Source organism: Hydra vulgaris, chromosome 05 (genome assembly GCF_038396675.1).
Source record: "Hydra vulgaris chromosome 05, alternate assembly HydraT2T_AEP".
Classification (NCBI taxonomy): Eukaryota; Metazoa; Cnidaria; class Hydrozoa; order Anthoathecata; family Hydridae; genus Hydra; species Hydra vulgaris.
This window is the reverse complement of record NC_088924.1, coordinates 18,777,501-18,805,310: the sequence shown is the minus strand read 5'-3', so window position 1 is coordinate 18,805,310 and position 27,810 is coordinate 18,777,501. Positions and strand designations below refer to the sequence as shown.

Below are 27,810 nucleotides of genomic sequence, written 5' to 3'. Positions count from 1 at the left end.
CAAAAAATTTGTTGAATAAGAAACTAAAAAAACAGCAAACGTAAAATATAAAGAAGTACCAGACAAAAAAATTGTACTAAAAAATTAGATTCATATAAAACATGATTAAATATCTAACAAAAACAGAGTCAATAAAAATATAAAACGACTTACTTATATCTAAAATAAGGTTACTTTCAGCTTCTATAAAATTACCAGCTTGTCGAGAAACAATTCCAACACATCACCTACAAAACAGAACATGTTTCATTAACTAAAACATTAAAAAATTAAACTTTAAGGGGGAAACTCCCCCTAAAATCATAAAAAAAACAAAAAAATTGTTTGACCTTTTTTAGACATAAAAATTACCATAGATTTCATTTATGTAATTTGTTTTTGATAAAAATTATTCTAAAGTGCAGAAATTTTAGTTTTTTTAATGGTGAGTTGATGTTTCGATATATCAAAAGTGTAATTTTTTGTCGTAATTTCAACAACAACAAAAAAAAAAAGCTGTTTTAAAATGCGTAACTTGAGTTAGGATGCTACATTCTATTATACTTCTTGTTCAGCTATGCAAAAGTAAGCGAGATTAGGAGACAAAAACAGACTCAGATTAAAGTTACTTAATTTAACAAGAATGCCAAAAAGTTGTAGAGTAAAAAGTCGAACTAAACTTGGTAGGAAAAGGTGTAGTTTTTTTCCAGTTAAAAAATCATTAATTTATGAAGAAGTTGTTGTTGATAGTGTAAATAAAGAATCTACTCAAATTGTAAATATTTTATTTAATAATGACACTGTGATTGACTGTCTGAGTGATGAAAATAAAAATGAAGCTTCTGATAATATTGTAAATATCCCATCACATTCAAAAATACGACAAATTAATGTAGTCGAAACTTCTTGTAATACTCTACTGTCTGGATATAGAATTATAGATATAGAAGTGTTATCTGTTATTTTTAAAGAACTCATTTGTCCAATGTGCTTCAATGAAGACTCACTTGTGTTGTCTGATAACTTGAAAGATCGACATGGACTCGCCTCTTTTTTAGTTTTAAAATGTTCAAATTGTTTATTTCGTAAAAATTTTTGTACTTCAAAAAAAAGTGGTAAGTAGAGATACAACGTAAATAAGCGAGTTGTTTACACCATGCGGTCGTTGGGACATGGTCACGCAGGACTTGAAAAATTCACTTCTTTAATGAATATTCCTCCGCCAATGAAAAGTAAACCTTTACATTTTGCTGAGTGGAGAAACGTGCATAAGTGTGCATATGATTACAAAGGGTCTGCTGGGGGTATGGAGCCAGTTGGTATGAAAAAAATATTTGAACGTTCTATTACAGATCGCAAGCTTTGCTACATAAAATATTTAGGTGATGGGGACAGTAAGAGCTATTTAAATGTTATGAATGTCTACCCTGGTTTGGAAGTAAAAAAACTTGAGTGTGTTGGACATTATCAAAAACGTATAGGTACAAGATTAAGAAAGTTGAAAAAACAAACTAAAAACCTTGGTGGTAGAGGTAAATTAACAGATGCCACAATTGATCGGTTGCAAAGTTATTTTGGTATTACAATTAGAGCTAATGTAGGGGATTTAGCATCTATGAAAGCTGGTACTCTGGCATCACTTTATCATGTTGCCTCCAACAAGGAGAATAATCTACATTTTCCGCATTGCCCAGTCAGAGCTGATAGTTAGTGCAAATATAATTCAGATAAAGCCAATGGTACAAATACTTATAAACCTGGACCAGGTTTACCATTAGACATTGTTTATAAAATCAAACCAATCTTTGCAGAACTCAGTGCTGACGATTATTTAAAAAAGTGCTTACATGGTAAGACACAAAATACCAACGAAAGTTTTAATGGAACTATCTGAGAGCGTTTACCTAAAACGAAATTTGTATCATTCAGCCAATTAGAATTCGGAGTTTATGATGCAGTGGCTAATTTTAACATTGGCCGAAAAGCCTTGATTTTAGTCTATGAATCTTTGGACATAATTCCAGGAGCATATACTCTTAAAGGTTGTAAAAATTTAAACTATAAACGACTGTCGCGTTCCAAATACAGGAATATTGCTAAAAACAAGTTGTGACGAAAATTTATTAGTGGAAAAAAACATAATAAAAATGATAAAGAAAAAGAAAAAGAAGGGAAGTTGTATGAAGCAGGAGGTTTCTAATATTTTTTATTAGATATTTTAACTGTAGTTTGTGTTTTACCTAAAGTTTTAAAGTTTTATGTGCTAATTTATTTTTCTTTTCGCGTTTTCTCAAAATAGTCTTTTTTCACACGCCGGCCGTTCTATCTCAAGAACCGTTTAACCAATTTTGATGAAATTTTCTGGAGTTGTTTCTATGATTATAAACTAGGTTTTAATACAAACAGTTTTTTAAATTGAGGTTTAGATTTTTTTATTTTTATTACTTTTAATAGAAAATATTTTCGCCATCTTTAAATGTTCACACATCACTCAGATTTTTAGTTAAAGGAAAATGCCGCTATTAAAACACCCTTTGACCTTTTGTGAAGCATTTGGTAAAAGGTTTTTAAGAGATCTTGCACGGTTATTTAGTTTTTACGGCCGGTGTGAATGCATTTTTTGCCCATTTTTATGTGTTTTTTGTGGTTACTATGGCAACCAAAAACCATTTTGTATTTTTTTCAAGGATTTTGTTTATTCATATTATATTGATGTTTTATGTTCTTGATTTTGTTTAAAATGTTTAATTCTTCTGTTTAGGGGGGGGCTTCCCCCTTAATAACCTTAAAAACAGATTAAAAAATAACAAAATATACACACCATTTATAAATAAAAGCATGGCCTACTTTATTTATACGGCCGGATATTTTGCATTTTGAAGAAAAAAATAGAAGGCCAGTTTTTAAAATCGTAATGTTTCAAAAACTTAATACGTTTTGAACATTTTCAAAATTATTTTATTTTCTAAATTTAAAAAGTCCAATAAAGTTGTATATATTCATAATTTTTGATAATAAACGAACATTTATTAGGAAATAAATAAATAAAAAGAGTCTTTATTTTAAAATTTAGAATTAGTAAAAACAATGTAAGAAACAAGAACAGTTATAAAAATATTAAAATATTTTTCTTTTTTCATTAAAAAATAAAATAATTATATCATAAATAATATATTAAACATTCTCAAATTTTTTCTTTTTAAAAGATTTTACATGATCAACAGCTACTTCGCTGGTAGAGATAATTCTTTTATTATTAAGAAAAATGTTGATAACAATTCTTCCAGCAAGGTTTATCCCAATTTTCTCATGCATGGGACAAGAAAAAGTCTGAAAAGAGTCATAGAAGTGGTTTAAAAAATATTCTAAAGCTTGTCGTGCATGTAATTTAAATTTCTTTATTTTGTTATAAGAGTAGTCAATCATAGCAAAGGATGTGCAAACATAATCCAAAAGTGATGGTGAAGGAATAGTGAGACCACCCCTAGAAATAATTGTTAAATAAGTATGATCAGGATTGTTTTCATCTATATTGACACAACATAAAAATTCTTTACAACATGTACCAAAACGTTTTTTAAGTTTCTTTGCTATATATCAAGCAATATGAGCACCTACTTCCCTACTTTCTGGTGCAAGTGTCATGATTTCTGGAGTACACTCAGCTTTATCAATATCAAGAAGAAAGTTTTTCAAATCTGTTAAATTATTTTCTGACTCAAGAGGCATTTTCAAACTATCATCAAAGTTTATACTTTCTTTAACTATACTTTTGATTTTTAATATTTTTTCAGAAATAGTGACATCTTTTAAACTCACCAAAAATCTTCCACCGCTCATTTGTCTATATTGTCCAAATCTCCTTTCTAATGGGTCACTTTGAAATCTCACAGTTAAAACAAAGTGATATCCATCATTAAGTAAGTCCTCGATCAATAAGGCATGACTATTTAGTGTTCTTATTAGTGCTGCAGCTGTCTGAACACTTAAATTAAACTTTATGTGTTCAGACAGCTGCAGCACTAATAAGAACACTAAATAGTCACTAAATAATCTAAATAGTCACTAAATAGTCTAAATAGTCACTAAATAATCTAAATAGTCACTAAATAATCTAAATAGTCACTAAATAGTCACTAAATAAAGTAAACTTCTCACAGTTTGGTATCTTTTGTGATTGCCAAGCTTCAATCCAATGTGCCATTTCCCTAAGAAATTCAGGTTTTTTATCACCAGAAACGACTGCATTACCTAAAATATTACATGTTGAATATTGACATTTAGAATTTGATAAAACCCACCACTTGTTAAATAATGTAAGAAAATCTGCACTACTTTTAAGATCAGGAAAATATGAGTGAATCGCTGCAGATGTAGTTTCATCAAAAAATGCAAGTGCTAAAGAAACATTTTGTTTAAAATTGCCAGGATGTAATACTTTCATTGTTATTTTTGGTGCTTTACGCAAGCCAGCATCAAGAGCGAGGTCTTTTTCATAAATATTATGGAAGGTGCTCCATTTAATTTCTCCCCCACATACAATTATAGGATCTTTAAATCCATTAAAGTTAAAATCTGGAAATAAAAATCTTTTGCAATTTAACAAATTATTTCTGATGTTTTTAATAAGATGTACAACATCAAAACAAAGGTAAATTTTTTTTAGATTGTAAATAAAAAACAAATCTTCAGCTTGTTGATTCGATGCACAAAGAATTTTTTTAAAACAAGAAACATTAGAGGAATGGTTGTCACACACAATAACTCTAACATTAAATTCACATTCAGTTAAAATACGAAGACATTCAAAAATTTCTTCTTTCAACCATTCAGCATTGATTTTTTTTTCAGGAGACGTTTTAATCACATATGGAATGTTTTGTTTCACGCCAACTATCATAAAACAAACTATTCCCTTATACATTTCTCCAGACTCATCATTACCAATCATCTCTCCAGCAAAATACTCCTCACATTTTTGCAAGTACATTTCATCAAAAATCAAGCAAATGTCTTGAGATATCTTACCTTCTAATTTTAAACGTTTTGCACAACTTAGAGCATCAATATTTCCACTAGTTATTTTTTTAAGTAATGATAATGATGGTAAAGGCAATCCTTCACGCAAAAGTTGGTATGACTGCATAGAAGTATATCGTAATATCAGTGAATATTTTATAATATTGGCTGAATAAATAGGTTTTTTCATATATTTAATTTGCTGTAATTCAGTCAATACAGATGAAAATTGTTCGGCTTGTGATTTAATGTAGGTAGGAAAATTATGAAGCATACTTTTACAAGATAAACGACAATCTCTTCCTTGACGAAACCACTGAGGCAATGGTAGAGGTGAACCTTTGTAAAATAATTTAACATGCATCTCATTGTTTACACGAATGCACTCTGTAACTTCTGGAATAGATAAAGTACTATGACTCAGTTTATAAAAAAAATTCCATGATCATGATACTTCAAGAATGAAAAACCATCTGGAGCAAGACTTTCAGTAAAATCGTCAAAGCTACTAATCAAATCATTCAATAAAAACTGTTCATATTGATCTGGCTGAAATATTCTTTTAGTTGGTGATTTTCTTAACGAATTAGAAGATTTTATAAGTGGTGATGAACCTTCTTCAGTCAAATTTGTGCAATCAAAAATAGTTGGAATAGGCTTTAGTTTTTTTATTAATCTAAATCGTTGATTCGTGTTACCTTTCTGAAAATATTTTTTTTCAAAGTGTTTGATGCATATAACGGAAGAATTAGTAGGTGTCCAATCTTTTCTATTTACAAATTTAATCCAACTTTTTTTTAACTCTTCATTTTTTGGAAACGAAAATACTACTGTAGATACTTCACCATAACTATGATAATTTGAACGACAATTTACAACGCAACATTTGTTAACCATCTTTTTAAACTTTCAAAGCTGCTTCTTTAAAAACACTTTTCGAGAAAACTGGCCTTCTATTTTTTTCTTCAAAATGCAAAATATCCGGCCGTATAAATAAAGTAGGCCATGATAAAAGTATATTCAATAATTATAATATTTATGATAATGATAAAAGAGAGATTCAAAGATAGGCGGAGGTGTACTCTATTTACGGGTTTCTCGGTAAAGCCAAAAAATAAAGTTTCGGTATGAAGCGACAATTCTTAAAATTGCGCGCTGTCTATTAAACGAAATAGTTATTGCGGAACGCTATTTTTTTTGTGTTAGTAAATTTTTCAATTTTGTAAAAAATCAGCAGGAAAAAAAAAACAATAAAACATAAATAAATATTATCTTTTTTTACCTTGTATTACAAAATAAATGTGTATTATATAAATATGTGTACAAATATAAACAATAAATATGAAAATGTACAATATAAATTTGTACACAAAACCAAAACAAAAATCTATAAAAAATCTAGTTTATCAAGATTACATTTGCTGAAAATTTTAACACACATCCAAACCGGACATTAATAGTAATGAAAGTGTTGCAATTCGCACTTCAATACCAAACATAACGTAATTTTAGAATTATAATATCTCCGCATTTTTAAGTTTTGAGTTAAAACTATATAAAAAAGAAAGACTTAAGGAGACGGTATACAATTATTTCTTAACTTACTCTCGAGTCCTTAATACAAGGGGAAGGAGGGGGAATGAAAGGGTAAAGGGGAAGGGGGATTTTAGTCCAGATTTAATAAACGAGGGGGGGGGGGGAGGGGGCAGGAGGTTTTAATAAAAGGTAAGGGTTGGGAAATTTTTTTATTTTATGATATAAGTATTTTTTTTTTTAATTTCAGTTTATAAATCCAAAGTAATATTTTTGCGTGGTTTGCGGTCAAATGAGCATTTTCTAACAGCTGTTTTATCATAATTTCAATAGGATTTAATATGCTGATATAAGTTTTATATTTTGGTGAGAAATAAACCAAACGCTTATTTTCAACAAAATGAGATTTTTAAAGCCTGTTTACACTGAAAGTTTTTGTTTCATCAGTGATTGAACGAATTATTTTCTAATTTTTAAGGCCGATTTTCACTGATTTTTTTTAGATTTGAGATATAAAGTTTTGCTGACAACAAGTAAAAATTAATAAGCGAGTGAGTTTTAATTAACTTGAGATAGGTGGGAAAATTTACTAAAAATTATTAAACGCCCCTCTTTCTTTTTATTAAGGGCTCGAGAGTATATTTTCTCTGCAACTGTTTTTACTTATAACTTAGGTTTTAATACAGTATAAAAACATTATTCATTATCACAACACTATCAATAACTCAATGTTGACAGAACAAGATAAATCTAACTTCGCAAAAAGTCCTACAATACATAACACGATACATCACGTAAATATGTATATATGCGTAATTATGTAAAATTATAATTTATAAATATATATATATATATATATATATATATATATATATATATATATATATATATATATATATATATATATATATATATATATACACACACATATATTTATAAATTATAAATTTATATATATATGTAAGAAGGAGCAATAGGTGTTGATAGCTTGTGCAAAAAGATATATTATAAATTATAATTTTATATATATATGTATTTTATATATATAATGCATACATATATATATATATATATATATATATATATATATATATATATATATATATATATATATATATATATATATATATATATAAATAAAATACATATATATATAAAATTATAATTTATAATATATCTTTTTGCACAAGCTATCAACACCTATTGCTCCTTCTTATGCATATATATATATATATATATATATATATACATATATATATATTTATATATATATATATATATATATATATATATATATATATATATATATATATATATATATATATATATATATATATTATGTGTATAATTATAATACATAAAAGAACATAATTATGATAACCTAATACATAAAATAAGCCTACAATACAAAATATGATACATAACATAATATTAATTTGTTTACGGTCAGTCTGTAATACCGATCGTTTAGACAGTGACAGTACTCGTAATTTGAAGGTGGCTTTTATGTTCAGCTTGAATGAAAAGTATGTTATTCATCTGTTGCATAAGCTATCAACATTTATTGCTTCTTCTTACATATACGTGTCTTTCGTCAATGCAGAAGATCACAATTTTGTTTATTCAGAGATACATATTATGGTAGACAAAATTATTTCTTCTTCAACACCTAATCAGGTGATAGAAATGACTCAGGCAATACAGATATAGACAGCTTTAGTGAATGCAGTCATTCAAATTAACTGCCTCCATTAAAAAAGAGTGTAGCTGACCCTGAATTGTATAATATGCTGGCAAACTTTAAAACAGTTCCCACTCCATTGTCTAAAGCTGGCGGAGATAACACAAGACATGAATTTGACAAATAATTGGCACTGCCCTTGACAGCGTGTGATGCATTGCAGTTCTGAAAAGACAGTGACTGTGAACATAAATTTCAGACAATTGTATTGATTGCTAGAACATTGTTGGCTATTCATGCTGCAGGTACTGCCAGTGAAAGAGTCTTTTCAGTGTGCAAAAAAAATTTATCAAATTTCAAGACAATGATCCAGAAAATGAATTATCAAGCACAGCAAAAAAATTAATAAAAAACTCTTTAAAACTTAAGAAACACACAAAAAAAAAAAATTCCTTCAAGTAATAATTTTAAAATGAATTACAATCGAAACTCAATAAAACGTTGTCTGTGATTTTTAGTGGCTCATCCGATCATTTGTCGTACCTTCTTCTTTAAGCTGTAGTTAATGCTATACTGATATATAAAGCTAGAATAACATAAAGAAAATTGTATCTATCTATATATTTAACCTAAGCTAATATATATGCAATTCCAACAAACAACAATACATCCAAATAAGATGATACACACATATTATTCAAATCCATATAAATAGAACACTTACTTAGAGAGTAATATCACGAATGTGTCTTTAAAAAAGGTGAAAATTTTCCCAAAGATTATTAGTTTTAAAATTATAATATTCCCTGTATATTGTCTCGTCTAACCTTGACCATTTTAGTTCCCCCTTGTGAGCTAAAAACAAATTTTAACTGTTGCTTAATTCTGCTCCAAAATGCTTCCACAGGATTAGTGGTTGCTCCTGTATCTGGATCAACAAAATTAGTGCTATGGTCAAATCATAAGCACCAAAAATCCAATCTTTCTGAACAATATGCTCTACATTATACTAACACCTAAAAAATAACGATTCGTTGATTTCAACAATATAACCTGGACCACCAAGCTGGTTAATAGCAAGAACTTCTAAAACTTCATGAGAGCAGATACCCATAAAATATTGGTACCACTGAATTGACATCTTTTTTGTTATTAATCTATTTTCTTGAAGAAACTGTATTAGTTTTTCTTCTTTGATGTTTTCAATAAAATCAGTTAAAGGCATCATTTTTTGTTGAATTATTTTTTGCGTCGTCTTTACTGCACTGTGTTTAAAGAGAGAATAAAAAAACGTATTTCAGAGATTTATGAAAGGTAATTCCGCGTCAAAACAACAACAAAAATTCAAAAATATAACCCAATATTTCTAAATGACTTAATTTTTGCAACAAAGATACTTAAATAGACTAAAAAGAATTCCCAAAGTTGTTTTAAACAAATCGGAATATTTTAGAGAAAATGCTCGTTTAAAATTCAAATCTTAGAAACACTTTTACTTATTATGCTCCCCTAGCAGCGTCCTTAGTAACAAGTAAATGCCGGTACATACGTTGTTACCTTGTTAACTATATTATTTCATAATTTAAAATTTTCCACACATTATTAGATGCTAAACCATAAAATTATAATAAGAAATAATAATTTTTTATATTTGTTAATAAATCAATAAAAGTAAATCGGCGTTTTTAACAAAATTTAAAAGTAAAAAGAAAAGGTTATGATCTATTATTTCCAAACTTCATACTCTTAAAGTATATATAAATATCTAGAAAAAAACAAAAACTTAAGCTGTTTTTTGACTTAATCTAAAAAGTTTAATTTTTATTTTGATTGAAAGTATATTGAGATTGAGACAGAAAATTGATAGGTATTAAATGTTTAGGCGCAACCAGAAAGTAAAAGTTCTTACTTACGAGTAAAACTAAATATGCATATTTAATAAACTCAATTTAAAATGTTTAAATGTTAAAAACAGGTATTTTCACTCAGAGCTAGTCAAAAAATAAGAGATAATTTCACTTAGGTGTAAAACTGCAATATCAATGTCATGCATATCCATAAATAAACTCAATTTTAAATATCAAAACACATTAATCACAAGATTGCTTTTCATGGTTGGTTGCAAAGAAAACCCATTTTGCATCTATTCCAAAGTCTGGTTTATACTGACATAGGGTTAAAAATATTTTTGCAGTTTTTATATTGAGATGAACAGGCATCAGAAAAGTAGATCACATTTACAATGCTGGGTATCTTTTGCTTCAGATTATTGATAATTGATTTTTGTACCTCTTAAACCATTGGTACATCACAATTGTTATCATCTGATATAATGTAATATGAAGTGGAATGCAACAGTTGATTTTCTTTATATTGCACAATTACTATATGAAGTGTGCACTGAAGATTATTCCGACGGAAACCTTGTACTTCATCCTGCGTAACAAAACTATAGTTTTCTGCAAAATCTCCTAGAATTATTGCGCTATTTGATGGCAGTTCTTCTAAAATATTTTTTAAATATTTAGATTCATATACAGTGACGGCAGAAAGTCATGCACCCAGCAACTTTTACAACAAAATTTTGATTTTAGAATAGGTTTTAAAAATAAAAACAACCAGATTTCAAGTTCTTTAATGTCAACGTTGTTTACTTTGTGTAGGAACTTGAAATTTTTTTGTGACTTTTAATTTTTAGTAACTTTGTGGTAATTTGGATGTTAATTTATGCGATCAGCTGATGTCCCTTTAAATTTTGTTTACAATTGATATATTTGATAGTACTTTATTTATTTGTATTTTGGGCTTGTAACTTACTAGTCCATGTTATTTTGTATTTGTTTTTCGGTTTTTAGTGGATATTAATTGTGGATATACATTGGTTGCATTATTTATTGTTTTGTTTTGGAAAAATGGTGGTAAATATGATGGGCCTAATTGTGCAATTAAGACTTGGTTTACTTTCTTAGCATTTATTTGGTATTATTTTTCATTCTAAATATTGTTTAATGATGTATTTCATATTACTTGGTATTATAAAACAATTTTTTTATTTTAGATTTATTTTTATAAAATTATTATCATGGCTATTATTATTATTATTATTATTACATTGACATGAGCTGCCAGGCTGTATAGACTATATAGAATCAGGCTGGCTGTTAGGACTGTTAGAGCCAGGCTGAAGAAAGCTGGTTTAAACACTTGTGTGGCTGCGAAGAAGCCACTGTTAACTTTTAATCACCGCCGGAGGCGGAGAGCATTTGCACTGATACATCGTGGCTGGACCATCGATCAATGGAAACAAGTTCTCTGGAGTGATGAGAGCAGTTTTCAAGTGTTTAGTGGTGGGAAGAGAGTTTTAGTGAGGAGAAGAGTGGGTGAAAGATACCACAGCAGTTGCATTAATGCTACTGTGAAGCACGGAGGAGGGTCTATCATGATTTGGGGTTGCATGTCATGGTCAGGGATAGGTCAATTGTACCGCTGTGTAGATGCAATAAACCAGGACCAGTACATTGGAGTCCTAAGCGATCACATGTTCCTTTCAGCCGGTGCTTTATTTGGCAGACAAGGTGAGTTTTTCTTTCAGCAGGACAATGTACCCTGTCACAAAGCTAAGCGGGTATGTGATTTCTTAACCTCCAAACATGTATGAGTTTTGAAGTGGCCTCCTCAGAGCCCTGACCTTAATCCCATTCAACATCTGTGGGAGATCATCTTCCGAAAGCTGCAGGTATCCAAACCCACTGGTTTGGAAAATTTGTGGAGGTGTTTGAATGAAGCGTGGGAAAGCATCATCCCAGAAACCTTACATTCATTGGTCGAGTCCATGCCACGGCGTATCATGCATGTCCTCAAAGCCAAAAGCGGTCATACAAAATATTAAACATATCATTATTTTTAGGACATTTATATTTCATGTTGCTAACATTTGGGACAGTTATTAGTGTTTTTTAAATAAAATTTATATGTGTAAATAGTAAAAAAGTGTTATTTTTCAGTTGGGTGCATGACTTTTTGCCGCCACTGTATTTAGAAATATATGAATGCGCTGTTAGCTTGACTAGTTTTTTCATAACCATATTTACATAATCTGGTATGCTTACAAGCTGTATAACTAAATCTGACCTATCAGTAGTAACCCATTGGTTAAAGTATCTTCTTCCTCAAACTGTCCTATTAGTTCGAGTAGCTTTTCTTCTAATTTAGATGTATTTTTTGGGCATTGCGTACATCGATGTAACATGCATTTTTATTGTTTTGCGTATCACAAACAATAAATTTATATAGTTCATGGTAATGAATTTTAATGGGTGGAGAATTAACTTCATATTTTGATGGTAGATACAAACGCACGCAGAATGGGTTCCTGATAAATTTAGCAAAACACACCATTTAGGTCGTAAAACGCAAAACTTGGAAAAACCTAACTTTACATGTGAATATAGAATTTTAAATAAAACAAACAACTCTTTTAAGCTTGATAAAAGTAGTTGCTTTTCCATATGGACTTTCCAATTAACACTAACAAAATCCTTTTGACCAGGCATCTGGTGAGAATTTTCACCATTTTCATAAAAAAATTGTAATAAATATTTATTTACTTAGGGAGCATTTTACTTCGCTTAGTTTGAACTCCTTCCTTCCTTGCTAAAGATCTAGATTTTATTATTAGATACTTTAAAACATCAAAATACTCACTAGCTGCTTCAATTGATCATTTTTGTTGGCGCAAAGTCAATAATAGAATTTTGTCCCTAAATGAACAGCATATTTCAAGTTTATCTTTTATCAAAACTAACATTTTTTTAAACTGAACAACTTTTTTTTAAACTAACAATATATTCATTATCGAAAACTTCGACTTCTGTCAATGGAATTTTTAAAGAACTTGATAACTTTTCTTTGAAAACTGTTGTATTAGTTTAAATTTTTTTTCCTTAATACTCATATGATTCGCAAATGGCTTTCCGTGAAGCTTAACAGGTGACACGCCAATTATACTGAGACAATCAGAAAGTTCTAGTCTGTTTTTATCTATATCAGTTTCTTGTTGAACGTTAAATACGTTTTCTTTATTTATACTTTCATTTGTGTAATCATCAGAAATACCGTTGTTATCAGTATTAATTTCAGTGGAAGCTTTTAATTTGACTGAGCAATACGTCGAAATTTTTTGACCAGGCACAATATTGAACCTGTTGTTTAAAGCTATGGTTCTTAACGTGACTTCTCTGAGAGATGCTAAATTAAAAAATATAACTTGAAAAATAAAATGTGTCTAGTATTAATAAACATGAAGAACTTAAAACTATGTCAAAGTAACATTTATAAAAAATTTTATGACAAGCCTTACTAACCTTTGCATGGTCTTTTGTGAACTAACATAGATCACAGCATTTATACTGAAACACAGGGAACTTCTCAAAATAGAACTTTTGATGATGAAAACATTAGTCAATAATCAAAATAGGAGAAACAGCAGACCTCAGCGCAACTAAATTTTGTTTATCTGGAGCTAAATCTTGAAAAAAGTTTATTCCAATATGGTTTGTAAACGTTAACTTGTGACAATTTGATTTTAAAATCAATCCAACTGAGCATTGTGATGTTCCAGCCATTACAAAAATATTTAATTTCAATATTTTATTTTTCTAAAGCCAACATTAAATAAATAATAATTTCTCACATGAGTATTATAATCAAAACTCAAATGTTAGAACCAATTGCTCCATTTAATTAATTAAAGAAGAAACTAGAAATTCATTTTTATTTTAAACTAAGTAAGTGTAATCATAGCTATGATTACACTTATTTAGTTTGTAAAAAAAATGAATTTCTGGTTTCTTGCTTAATTAATTAAATGGAGCAATTGGTTCTAGCATTTGAATATTAATAATAGTAATACTTATGCGAGAAATTAATATATTTTTGTGAGAAATTATTTTAGGTATAATCTATAAATGGAGATTATAACCAACACGATAAATAAATTGCAAAATTAAATTGCAAAAATAAAACAACAATAAAATAGATATGTGCATTAAAAAACAGTGAAATAATTTTTGCCTCTAATAGGTATTTATATATAAACTAATATTGTAAAGATTTAAAATGAATAGATCAATACCTTTTTGGCAATTAACCTTAAACTAGACATGTTTACTGAAAAACTATTGTTAAAAACCCAGTTTGCATTTCAAAGTTTTTAATCAATTATCAAATTTCAAAGACCCATAACTCTTAAAATAATGAAATTGGCTCCAGATTATTTTTGATTATACCTAACGACAGTATTAACTGCAATTGTGTCAAAAAATTAAGTATTTCTGAGATGGTGGGTTATTTCGACTTGTTGTTTTGACATGGAATTACCCAAAAATACTAACTGCGTGCACATCTGCAATGCCTCATGCATGATAAGTTAAAAGCGTCCGAGTTGACTCTTCCAATACTATAGGGAGTATAACACAATTTTTATGGTTTTCTAAATTCTGTCATTGTTGCGCACTCAGTTTAGAATATTTTGCAGGGGCGTGGTAATACAGCTGTAAAACTCTTAATTTTCTTATTATATCAATATTAAATAGTTTAACTTTTAATTATATTTAAAAGTAATGAATTTTATAAAATGATTGAATTTAAATATAAAATTGAAAATTTTAATTACGTTCTTATTAAAAACATAATTTTTGAACCCCATTACCGTTTTAAAGAAAGTCTTTTGTAAAAAAAACTTGAAAAGTAAAACTAAAATAACATAAGTATCTCAATCATGACACATACGCAACAAATTTCCCCCAGTTTTTTGATGTTTTGAGAACTTTTAGCTTTTTCGTTTGTTAAAGTGTATAATTACATATGATGCGTGAACATGTATGTAGGTGTATAATTACATATATTATGTGTACGTTACATATATTTGTATATAATGTCTATAAAACTTCAAAAGTAGTTTTTATTTTAAAAAATCTCGAAAATTAAAAAAAAAATTCGCCATTGGTAGGACTCGAACCATGCCTTTATTGTTCAGGAGTTCTGCATGCTAACCAGTTGGCCACGCTAGCACGTCGATTAATACTAGAGCTGTGCCGTATCGCTATTTTTGTTGGGTATCAGTCTCGGTATCGGTGAAATAATACCGATACTTTAAAAATAATGTAACACCAATTTAAATAATTAAGTACATTTCTAAAGAGACAATATATAGTCTTTTATTAAAATGAAATATTGAAGCAATATATTACTAACATGTTTTATAATTTTTAATTTCATTACATGATATCCATGATCAACAATCAATCACTCATTTATTTATGTTGTCTTTTTTTAACATGTATATTAAATATGTGAGAAAGAAATTAAAACTTATATTTGACAATACAAAGAATACAAAAACTGATAACATAGCCTTACTATAGAAAAATTACAACCCAAACTTTCTATAAGGGGTTAATTCCTTACTTCTCAATTAAAACGAAAAATGCACTTTTTATTATAATAAAAAATAATAAATGCCCATTACCTGTTTAATTTCTGACTTGATTTATTTATTTTTTATAAATGTATTTTGCATCAATCATTACACCAATTATATAATAGTTTTAAATAATTTAATAAATAAAAAACTCTTTTTCAATCAATTTTTTATAACAACTTTTATTGTAAATTTTCATTAACTTAAAATCAAACAATTATTTTAAATTGTTGTTATTGAATACAATTAAAATAACTAAAAGTACATTTCCAAATTTCTTTATGTTTAACTTATTTATTTCAAAGCTTTTTACTGCATTCAAATTTATTATGAATTTTGTTTTGTTATAATTTTGTAAGATATATTTTTAAATTAATCATTTTATTTTCACTTTCAGCTATTAAATCAATAATAATTATTAAATTAATAATGTCATTGACAAATAAAAGTATTTTATGGAAGTTTTTCTTAAAAAGTTCATGTGACTTATCGAAAGTTTATTGCAGGCTATGCGATAAGATGATTTGTAAAGGAGGCAAAGTTGTAGGGGGGAACACCACCAACATGATTAAACACCTTAAAGCAATACATAAGGAAAAGTTAATAGAAGAACAGTTCAAAAAGGAAGAGGAAATTAAGAAACAATTACAGAGAGAGAAAAGGAATTCTGTATTAGCTGGATTTTCTCACTTATCAAGCAAGAAAATTAAAACATATGACAATGCTTCAACAAGTTCTATTACAGGTGAATACTTGTTAATGAGTGCCTATGGTTTCCTATGTTCGCACTAATATTTTTTGCGTTTTTTGTATACAAATATATGTGAAGTAAAATTAACTCAGAAAACATTGCAAGAAACTTTAGATTTAAAGAAAATTTGAGATATAAACAGTACTGCATCACAAGAGATCCATTTCCTAAGAGACATGCAGCAACAAATATTGATGAATTGATTGAAGATATTATGGCTGAATTTAAAATATCACCTTCAAAAATTCATCTAATAGCTAGAGATAATGGTGCAAATTTTGTTAAGGCTGTTAACCATACCCCATATAATAGTATGGGTTGTTTTTACACACACTACAACTAGTAATTAATGAGTGTATTTTGAACAAACAGTAGTCAAGAATGTCATTGCAAACTGCCATTCAAATTTTGGGCATTTCAGCCATTTTCCCCAAGCCTCCTATAAATTTAAAGCACTTTAAGAAGAAAATAATGTTCCTAAGCACAAAACTTATTCAAAATGTTCCAACATGGTGGAATAGTACCTATCATATGTTAGAAAGAATTAATGAATAAAGAAAACCTCTAACCATTTATGCACTTGAAAATGGTAAGCTTCCTTCATTAAATGCAAACAAATTATTGGACAATTTTGTGTTTTGCTAAAAAATTTCCTCAAAACAACAGTTCGCTTGAGTGAAAGAAATTATATTGTCTCAGATATTATACCACAGATACAGTTTTTTATACATTTCATTAATAAAACTTCAATTGATGACAAGTTCATTGGCCTGGAGAATACACTAATTGATTTAACTAATTCAATGGAAAATAGATTCAAACAACAGACTGATAACTATAACAGATAAACCTTGTCAACATTTCTTGATCCCAGATTCAAATTTAAAATGTTTAAAAATGAAAACGCCTTAACAGTTGCTAAAACAAGTATTGATAACATAACCATTCAACTTATTAAAACCCATGAAAATATAAAAAATATCAAAGTTACTGAAAATGATTAGTCTGCAGCTTGCGACATTGAAATTATTAACTCAAAATATGCAGTACTAAATGAATACAAAGATATAGTAGAAATGGATTTTGACCATTGCTTTGAAGAACTTATAGGGTTTAATTCTAAACAAATTGGTCAACCACAAACTTCAATTTCACATGAAATTTTATTAAACGAAATTCAACTCTACTCAAATAAAGACCTTATTGACAAAGAAAGCAATCCTTTATTGTGGTGGAAATCAAAGAAAACCATAATGCCACTATTAGCTAAGCTTGCCTTAAAGTATTTAAGCTATCCACCGTCTTCTGTGGAGAGTGAAAGACTTTATAGTATTGGTAAAAATGTATATACTGCAAAGAGAAATAGCTTAACAGGAGCTCATGATAAAATGTTGGTGTTTCTGGACTATAATATGAGAAATTAAAATTATTTGATTTTGTCACTTCAACATATTTTTTGAATATACAAACTTCAAAATAAAAAAATATTCCATGTTTTTGTCTCTGAGAGAACCGGTTAAAGTATTGGTGTAAGTATTGGTATTGGTATCAGTATCGGTCAAAATTTTGGTTTTGACACAGCTCTAATTAACACACGGTTTTTAAAAGTCAACTTTTTTTATGTAAAATATATACACAAGAAAACACAGAACAAAATATTTTGAGTAAACAAACCAGTTATAGCTGTAAAACACATGTATAACATCTAGTAAAAATAAGTAATAATGATATATATATTTTAAATGAGTAATAATGATATATATATACAATTTTAGTTCTCCAAACTATTGATGGCTTAAAACCATTTAGTGTAATAGCATTAAAATGTTTTCTACCAGAACGTAAAAAGTTTACATTTAGATCAAATTTAAGATAATTTGGATAGAATTTAACAAGGAAGTTCACGCCTCATTACCTACCAATCCTTTGGTAAGGAAGGAGGTTTGAACTACCTGGTTAAGTGTTGTTCCTCGTGCTCTGTCATAAAGAAGGACCTAAGTAACTAAGAAAAGCAATAACTTAACAAATTGTTGTAATGATGCATATATTGTCAGAGCCTGCATCAAATATGCTAGGATATTCTGTACAACTCCGGATATTTTATTTCTGGGTATAGAATATCTTGAGTAGGAAATGGGAGATATATAGTCAGCAAGAAGACAGCTACTCAAGACATAAGTATACAGCTTTGCTGTCAAACCTTCAATAGCTTTCCCGGCCTGCTAATTAGACCCAGGATAGTATTATTCCACCCCACCCCCTCAACCTATCAGAGATTTATAAGTAGATCAAAAACCTTTTTTGTTATTTTTTATAGTAAACCATATGGTGAATTTGAACGTTTTATAAAGAATACTTTAACTACTAATAAAGGATTAAGAGATGAATAGGATATAAAAAGATTCTATTAAATCATTTGTAAGCCAAAATTGTAACAAAAAAAATGAAAGTTTTGATTATTTTGTTGTATTATATAAGCAGTATTATAGCATGAGAGATCTACAAATTGAGTGCTAAAACTACTTATCATAGTTTTATAAAAAAAAAATATAACTTCAAATATGCTTGAGTAATAATTTTCAATTTTCCAAAATAATCACTAACTATATATATGATTATATATAGAACCCTTAGATGTTGTCCGAAAGTTTTTTCGATATTTTGTTGACAAAAAGTAAAAATTAAAATGCAAGACCGGAATTTTTTTTTTTTAATAATGATAGACTGCCTGCCCCAACCAAACCCTCAGTCGATGTAGCAGCACTCCCTTGCGGGTCAGGCTATTTGTCAGTCGATGTAGCAGCACTCCCTTGCGAGTCAGGCTATTTGTCAGTCAATGTAGCAGCACTCCCTTGCGAGTCAGGCTATTTGTCAGTCGATGTAGCAGCACTCCCTTGCGAGTCAGGCTATAAGATAGTCGATTTAGCAATACTCTGCGCATGATTTACAGTAAAAAAAATAAAATTAAAAACATTTTATTAAAAAAAATAAAAATAAAAACATTGTTTATATTGTTAAAAACATTCAAAATGTTATAAAAACATTCAGAATGTTTTTAAAAACATTCTGGTCAATTAAATTTGCGTTTTTGTGGTTTTTTTAAAAAACGATTAATTTGTAATTAAATTAATGGTTTTTACTTTCGTCCAACACGGAAATGTTGGACGAAAGTCAAAAGTATATAAAAGTGACGTATGTGTTGGCGTAAGAATCACTTTTTTCCTTCCGCTCTTCCTAAAGCCAACAAACTATAGAACTATATGTATATATATATACATATATATATATATATATGTATATATATACATATATATATATATATATATATATATATATATATATATATATATATATATATACATTTATATATATATATATAGTTCTATAGTTTGTTGGCTTTAGGAAGAGCGGAAGAAAAAAAGTGATTCTTACGCCAACACATACGTCACTTTTAATTACTTTTGACTTTCGTCCAACATTTCCGTGTTGGACGAAAGTAAAAACCATTAATTTAATTACAAATTAATCGTTTTTTAAAAAAACCACAAAAACGCAAATTTAATTGACCAGAATGTTTTTAAAAACATTCTGAATGTTTTTATAACATTTTGAATGTTTTTAACAATATAAACAATGTTTTCATTTTTATTTTTTTTAATAAAATGTTTTTATTTTTATTTTTTTTAATAAAATGTTTTTATTTTTATTTTTTTTACTGTAAATCATGCGCGGAGTGTTGCTACATCGACTATCTTATAGCCTGACTCGCAAGGGAGTGCTGCTACATCGACTGACAAATAGCCTGACTCGCAAGGGAGTGCTGCTACATCGACTGACAAATAGCCTGACTCGCAAGGGAGTGCTGCTACATCGACTGACAAATAGCCTGACCCGCAAGGGAGTGCTGCTACATCGACTGAGGGTTTGGTTGGGGCAGGCAGTCTATCATTATTAAAAAAAAAAAATTCCGGTCTTGCATTTTAATTTTTACTTTTTGTCAACACAATATCGAAAAAACTTTCGGACAACATCTAAGGGTTCTATATATATATACATAGATCTATAGTTTGTTGGCTTTATGAAGAGCGGAAGGAAAAAAGTGATTCTTACGCCAACACATACGTCACTTTTAATTACTTTTGACTTTCGTCCAACATTTCCGTGTGGGACGAAAGTAAAAACCATTAATTTAATTACAAATTAATCGTTTTTTAAAAAAACCACAAAAACGCAAATTTAATTGACCAGAATGTTTTTAAAAACATTCTGAATGTTTTTATAACATTTTGAATGTTTTTAACAATATAAACAATGTTTTCATTTTTATTTTTTTAATAAAATGTTTTTATTTTTATTTTTTTTAATAAAATGTTTTTATTTTTATTTTTTTTACTGTAAATCATGCGCGGAGTGTTGCTACATCGACTATCTTATAGCCTGACTCGCAAGGGAGTGCTGCTACATCGACTGACAAATAGCCTGACTCGCAAGGGAGTGCTGCTACATCGACTGACAAATAGCCTGACCCGCAAGGGAGTGCTGCTACATCGACTGAGGGTTTGGTTGGGGCAGGCAGTCTATCATTATTAAAAAAAAAAAATTCCGGTCTTGCATTTTAATTTTTACTTTTTGTCAACACAATATCGAAAAAACTTTCGGACAACATCTAAGGGTTCTATATATATATACATAGATCTATAGTTTGTTGGCTTTATGAAGAGCGGAAGGAAAAAAGTGATTCTTACGCCAACACATACGTCACTTTTAATTACTTTTGACTTTCGTCCAACATTTCCGTGTGGGACGAAAGTAAAAACCATTAATTTAATTACAAATTAATCGTTTTTTAAAAAAACCACAAAAACGCAAATTTAATTGACCAGAATGTTTTTAAAAACATTCTGAATGTTTTTATAACATTTTGAATGTTTTTAACAATATAAACAATGTTTTTATTTTTATTTTTTTTAATATAATGTTTTTATTTTTATTTTTTTTAATAAAATATTTTTATTTTTATTTTTTTTACTGTAAATCATGCGCGGAAAGTTGCTACATCGACTATCTTATAGCCTGACTCGGAAGGGAGTGCTGCTACATCGACTGACAAATAGCCTGACTCGCAAGGGAGTGCTGCTACATCGACTGACAAATAGCCTGACTCGCAAGGAAGTGCTGCTACATCGACTGACAAATAGCCTGACCCGCAAGGGAGTGCTGCTACATCGACTGAGGGTTTGGTTGGGGTAGGCAGTCTATCATTATAAAAAAAAAAAATTCCGGTCTTGCATTTTAATTTTTACTTTTTGTCAACAAAATATGGAAAAAACTTTCGGACAACATCTAAGGGTTCTATATATATATATATATATATATATATATATATATATATATATATATATATATATATATATATATATATATATATATATATATATATATATATATATATATATATATATATATATATATATATATATATATATATATATATAGAACCCTTAGATGTTGTCCGAAAGTTTTTTCGATATTTTGTTGACAAAAAGTAAAAATTAAAATGCAAGACCGGAATTTTTTTTTTAATAATGATAGACTGCCTGCCCCAACCAAACCCTCAGTCGATGTAGCAGCACTCCCTTGCGGGTCAGGCTATTTGTCAGTCGATGTAGCAGCACTCCCTTGCGAGTCAGGCTATTTGTCAGTCGATGTAGCAGCACTCCCTTGCGAGTCAGGCTATTTGTCAGTCGATGTAGCAGCACTCCCTTCCGAGTCAGGCTATAAGATAGTCGATGTAGCAACTTTCCGCGCATGATTTACAGTAAAAAAAATAAAAATAAAAATATTTTATTAAAAAAAATAAAAATAAAAACATTATATTAAAAAAAATAAAAATAAAAACATTGTTTATATTGTTAAAAACATTCAAAATGTTATAAAAACATTCAGAATGTTTTTAAAAACATTCTGGTCAATTAAATTTGCGTTTTTGTGGTTTTTTTAAAAAACGATTAATTTGTAATTAAATTAATGGTTTTTACTTTCGTCCAACACGGAAATGTTGGACGAAAGTCAAAAGTAATTAAAAGTGACGTATGTGTTGGCGTAAGAATCACTTTTTTCCTTCCGCTCTTCATAAAGCCAACAAACTATAGATCTATGTATATATATATAGAACCCTTAGATGTTGTCCGAAAGTTTTTTCGATATTGTGTTGACAAAAAGTAAAAATTAAAATGCAAGACCGGAATTTTTTTTTTTTAATAATTATAGACTGCCTGCCCCAACCAAACCCTCAGTCGATGTAGCAGCACTCCCTTGCGGGTCAGGCTATTTGTCAGTCGATGTAGCAGCACTCCCTTGCGAGTCAGGCTATTTGTCAGTCGATGTAGCAGCACTCCCTTGCGAGTCAGGCTATTTGTCAGTCGATGTAGCAGCACTCCCTTGCGAGTCAGGCTATAAGATAGTCGATGTAGCAACACTCCGCGCATGATTTACAGTAAAAAAAATAAAAATAAAAACATTTTATTAAAAAAAATAAAAATAAAAACATTTTATTAAAAAAAATAAAAATGAAAACATTGTTTATATTGTTAAAAACATTCAAAATGTTATAAAAACATTCAGAATGTTTTTAAAAACATTCTGGTCAATTAAATTTGCGTTTTTGTGGTTTTTTTAAAAAACGATTAATTTGTAATTAAATTAATGGTTTTTACTTTCGTCCAACACGGAAATGTTGGACGAAAGTCAAAAGTAATTAAAAGTGACGTATGTGTTGGCGTAAGAATCACTTTTTTCCTTCCGCTCTTCCTAAAGCCAACAAACTATAGAACTATATATATATATATATATATATATATATATATATATATATATATATATATATATATATATATATATATATATATATATATATATATATATATATATATATATATATATATATATATATATATATATATATATATATATATATATGTATATATATATATATATATATAAATATTTATATATTTGAATAATGTTAGTGTATTCTACAAATTGAGTGCTCAAAGTTCTTAAACAACAGAGCATAGTAAAAACACTTATCTAATGTATAACTTTGAAACATAAAGAAAACTCCATATTTAAGTATGTTGATATATATAATGAATGAGGATGCTATGCAAAAACTTGTGGTGATTGGAGACTGGGAACAACAAAAAACCCAAACCCCACCCCCCCCCCCCCCCCACCTTTTCTAAAGAGAAAGGCAATGAGCCAAATTTGTTTTCTTTTTCAATCTTGAACTTAACTTATATTCATTGACGAATTTCAAATTTGATTCAATTATCTCTTGATGTTCGATTTTTATAACCTTATAAAGTTTACACTATATACATACATACATATACTTTGAATATGTATATATATATTAAATGTGTGTATATATATATATATATATATATGTATATATATACATATACATATATATATATATATATACATATATATATATATATATATATATATATATATATATATATATATATATATATATATATATATATATATATATATATATATACACACATTTAAAATTTGAAAGCGCTGTACAAATTATGATGATGTCATTGAGACTGTCAAGAAGTGATATAGGAATTAATTGTCCAATTATTCGAAAAGTTTTCAATCTTCTAAACACCTGTTTGATGAGAATTCTAAGTTGAGTAATACAACTTGTTTTTATTACAGTATATCCTCGTTTGCCAGGTGGAGAAATAAACGTAATACTATAAGCAGCACACTCACTAGCAATATTAAAACTTTTATACGAAAGAAGTCGGTAGTAAAATAACCGCAATCTAATGTCATTGTCTTATCTGACATTCTTGCAGTATATGCCTCTGAAACAAAATTTATGAAAGAACTAGAGGTAACTAACATAAGAAACTTTATTGTAATGTGGTACTTGTATTTAAGACCAATTTGTAAATTGCAGTTCTAAATCTTTTGGTATTTTCTATAAAAATTTCAGTACAGTCTTAATATTCCTAACAGACGTGGATCATCTTTGGAACAATCAGATCGGTTCAAATAAACCTTTTCTTTATCTGGAAAGTAAACAAATGATTTAAAATATTGTAGCATTCCTCTTATCCAAGATTCAAACATTTTTGAAACAGTACCAAGAAAAATATTAACTCTACCAACTGTGTCATTGCTTTACGATCCAAAGTATAATTTTAACAGAACAAGTAAAAGTTTATGTTGTAAACGTAATTTTATGTATCTATCACTTTTTTTTAGTGACTTTTTTATTTGGGATTTTTTAGGAGACCATCTTATTTCATTTTTGAAATTAAATCAATGATGTACAATTGGTTTTATAAGGTCATGGAGAATGTTAAAAATTTTCATGAAAGGAATGTTTATGTATAAGTTACACTTCTAGTCAGTTGGTAATAACTGTTGAGCTTGATAGAATTCATTAAGATTAGAAAGTGGATTAATATAATTTTCATTTTCATCTACTACTTCTACTAGTACCTAGTACTGGTACTGGCTCGATCATAAAGTCAATATTTTTTTGGACTGAAGTTGAAACTAGTTAATGTTTGTGACACTAGCTAGAACAAGGCTGTTTAGCAGAAAAAGTGTCTCAATTTTGATCAACAAAATATAGTATTACAGTGTGTCGTGGAGTTTACGTTTAGTTTATATTTTTTTAAGTAAAAGCTGAGTGTAGTCAATATTAATTGCACTAAATAGAGGCACAAAAGAGTAACTTTATTTCAAGAATCGTATCCAAGTTTTTCAGTTGGTAAAGGATTTTTTAATGTTGGCTTTTTATCCTTAAAATGATTGGAGAAAACACATCTTTTTTTGGACAAGAAAAAATTAGATGTTCCATGAGCGCTTTTTAGGTGGTTAACAAGTTGATCCAATATATATATGTATATATATATATATATATATATATATATATATATATATATATATATATATGTATATATATATATATATATATATATATATATATATATATATATATATATATATATATATATATATATATATATATATATATATATATATATATATATATACAATTTGTAATAATAGTCATAATAATATAATTATAATGATATTATAGAAGCTTTCTTACCTGAAACGAACCAGTGCCATAAAATAGAAATGCCATTGACAGTAGTGGTACTGGTAAAATGTATTTATATAGTATAAAAATAATGATTTATTATTTTTATACTATATAAATATAATAAATCATTATTTTTAATGATTTATTATATTTATATAGTATAAATTCACTAATGAAATAAGTAAATTGGCAAATATATTTCCAAAATTTTGAAAATAGAAAACTTTCCACTTCATATGTGTTTTTTGTATTTTTATTTTAAGTTTGCTTTCTAAACTAATCCGTACCGAACTTCAAAAAAGACTTGAAATTTGATTTTCAAGAACAAATTCATTTAAAGATCGTTTCATGCAATACACTTTAGTCAGACTTTAGATTTGAAATATAACTTGAAATATCATGTTTGCTTCTTGCATTCGGAAAAGATTTTTGCTATTTCAAGTAGGCTTTTCAACTCCAAATTAAATATGTATGTTCCTAAGAATGCATATTCCATGCTGATATAAAACTATAAATTAGTTTTTAAAATTTTTTAAATTCTTATTCATAATTTTATTAGAGTTTAATAGTATTATTAATAAACAATGATCTTACAATGAAAGGATTGCAAAATTATTTTACCTTTAAACTGCCGCCACAGTGTAGACTGGTTTCGTGCATTCTTCTATAATTTGTCAAATGTGGCACCACAACTAAAACATTCAAGTTTTAACTTTATTCGTATTTTACTCGTAATAATTTGTGTTCAATTAATATCTAACTAAACTATTGCAATATAAGTAAAAACATTTATAACCAGATTTATATACACATAAACACACACATTTATAAACACACACACATTTATATACATATATAATTGTGATATATAAGATATCAACAAACTTTGTTAATAAACATAATTAGAAAAGTTAATAATTATCCAATATTTAGAATAAAAATTAAATATTATCATAAATGGTGAATAATAATTACTAAACATAAATAATAACGAAAAAAAGAAATTAAAAAAATTTTCGTGTTTTTAAAAAATCAATACCATTTATAAAATTTAGTATTTTTCTATACTCTTCAAATCATCAGATTCTATTCTGTACCTAATTTGAGATTCATAAAAGTATAATGAAACCATTCTGTATTTGTCCAGGCCATACCCTTCGCTGACAAAGACAGGCCTGTCTTTGTCAATTTGTCATGAACCGGTTCTTTATCAACTTGTCTCCAACAAAAAAATATATATATTTGATGCCTGTCACAGATTTGGGTTCACTAAACGACTAGTATAATCTAATAATACATTATTGTCAGTGTTAGACTTTAGATTCTTTATCATGTGGCTTTAGATACTTTATCATGTGGCTTTAGATACTTAATAGCAACATAAATAAGATAAAGAAGATAATTAAAGCAAAAATTTAAATTCTTTAGGTCTGAAGAACCCAGATCAATGTTATTTTTGACGAGAATATCCACTAAAATAATACTTGAAACAGAGTATTATCTTCTTAGACTCGACAACTACGGCCTTTTTTTTTTATAGAAAGATTGTAATACATAAACGATAAAAATATTCTTCAAAATGATAACTACTCATCAAAAAATTACAAGAATATTGAACCAGATATAGTTTATTAACTTGATTTGTCTAGCATTAAGTAAAGTGTGTAGCCTTATCTTTTATAGAACTTGACAAACAGTGAGAAAGCGGTTGTTACCTGTTTTATAGGTATTATTTGATTATCAGATTATAAATATAAATTAATGAAACATAAGACTCTATATAGTTTGTTTAATTAAACCTGGACAAATATCTCCCGGTTTTGTCATTTAAGAAAAAATTAAAAGTCACTAAGACTTTTTGTTTGTTAGTTTTCAATATTTTTCCGACTGACTAAACTACAAGATCAAAAATTTGTCGGCTGACTGAACTAAAAAGTCCAACTTTGAAAACTGACAAAATTAAAATTCATTGATTGGGATATTGGGGGATCACACCTACCTACTATTTCACCCCCCTCCCCCCAAACGCACACGCACACACACTGTCAAGCGCACACAAACAAACACACATACACTCACCTTTACGCCGGTTTTAATTTCATTCAACAAATTTGTTTTGCATGATACATTATGAAACAGTCATTTAAAAGTTGAAAACAAACTATTTGATTAATACGTTGCATTTATATATTGAACTGTTAATAAATTAGTTCATTGAACTATTT

General features: G+C 28.2%; 1 long non-coding RNA gene across 1 annotated transcript in view; it reads right to left on the bottom strand.

Moving 5' to 3' along the window:
- Positions 1 to 14,920: 14,920 nt before the first annotated feature.
- Positions 14,921 to 27,810, bottom strand: part of LOC136080660 (uncharacterized) — a 15,687-nt gene continuing 2,797 nt past the window's right edge. The window contains exons 2-4 of the long non-coding RNA XR_010638585.1: positions 26,207 to 26,277; positions 25,592 to 25,641; positions 14,921 to 15,406 (exon numbers count right to left, since the gene is read on the bottom strand). This is a non-coding gene — a long non-coding RNA (uncharacterized LOC136080660). The remainder of the gene's footprint in view (positions 15,407 to 25,591; positions 25,642 to 26,206; positions 26,278 to 27,810) is intronic.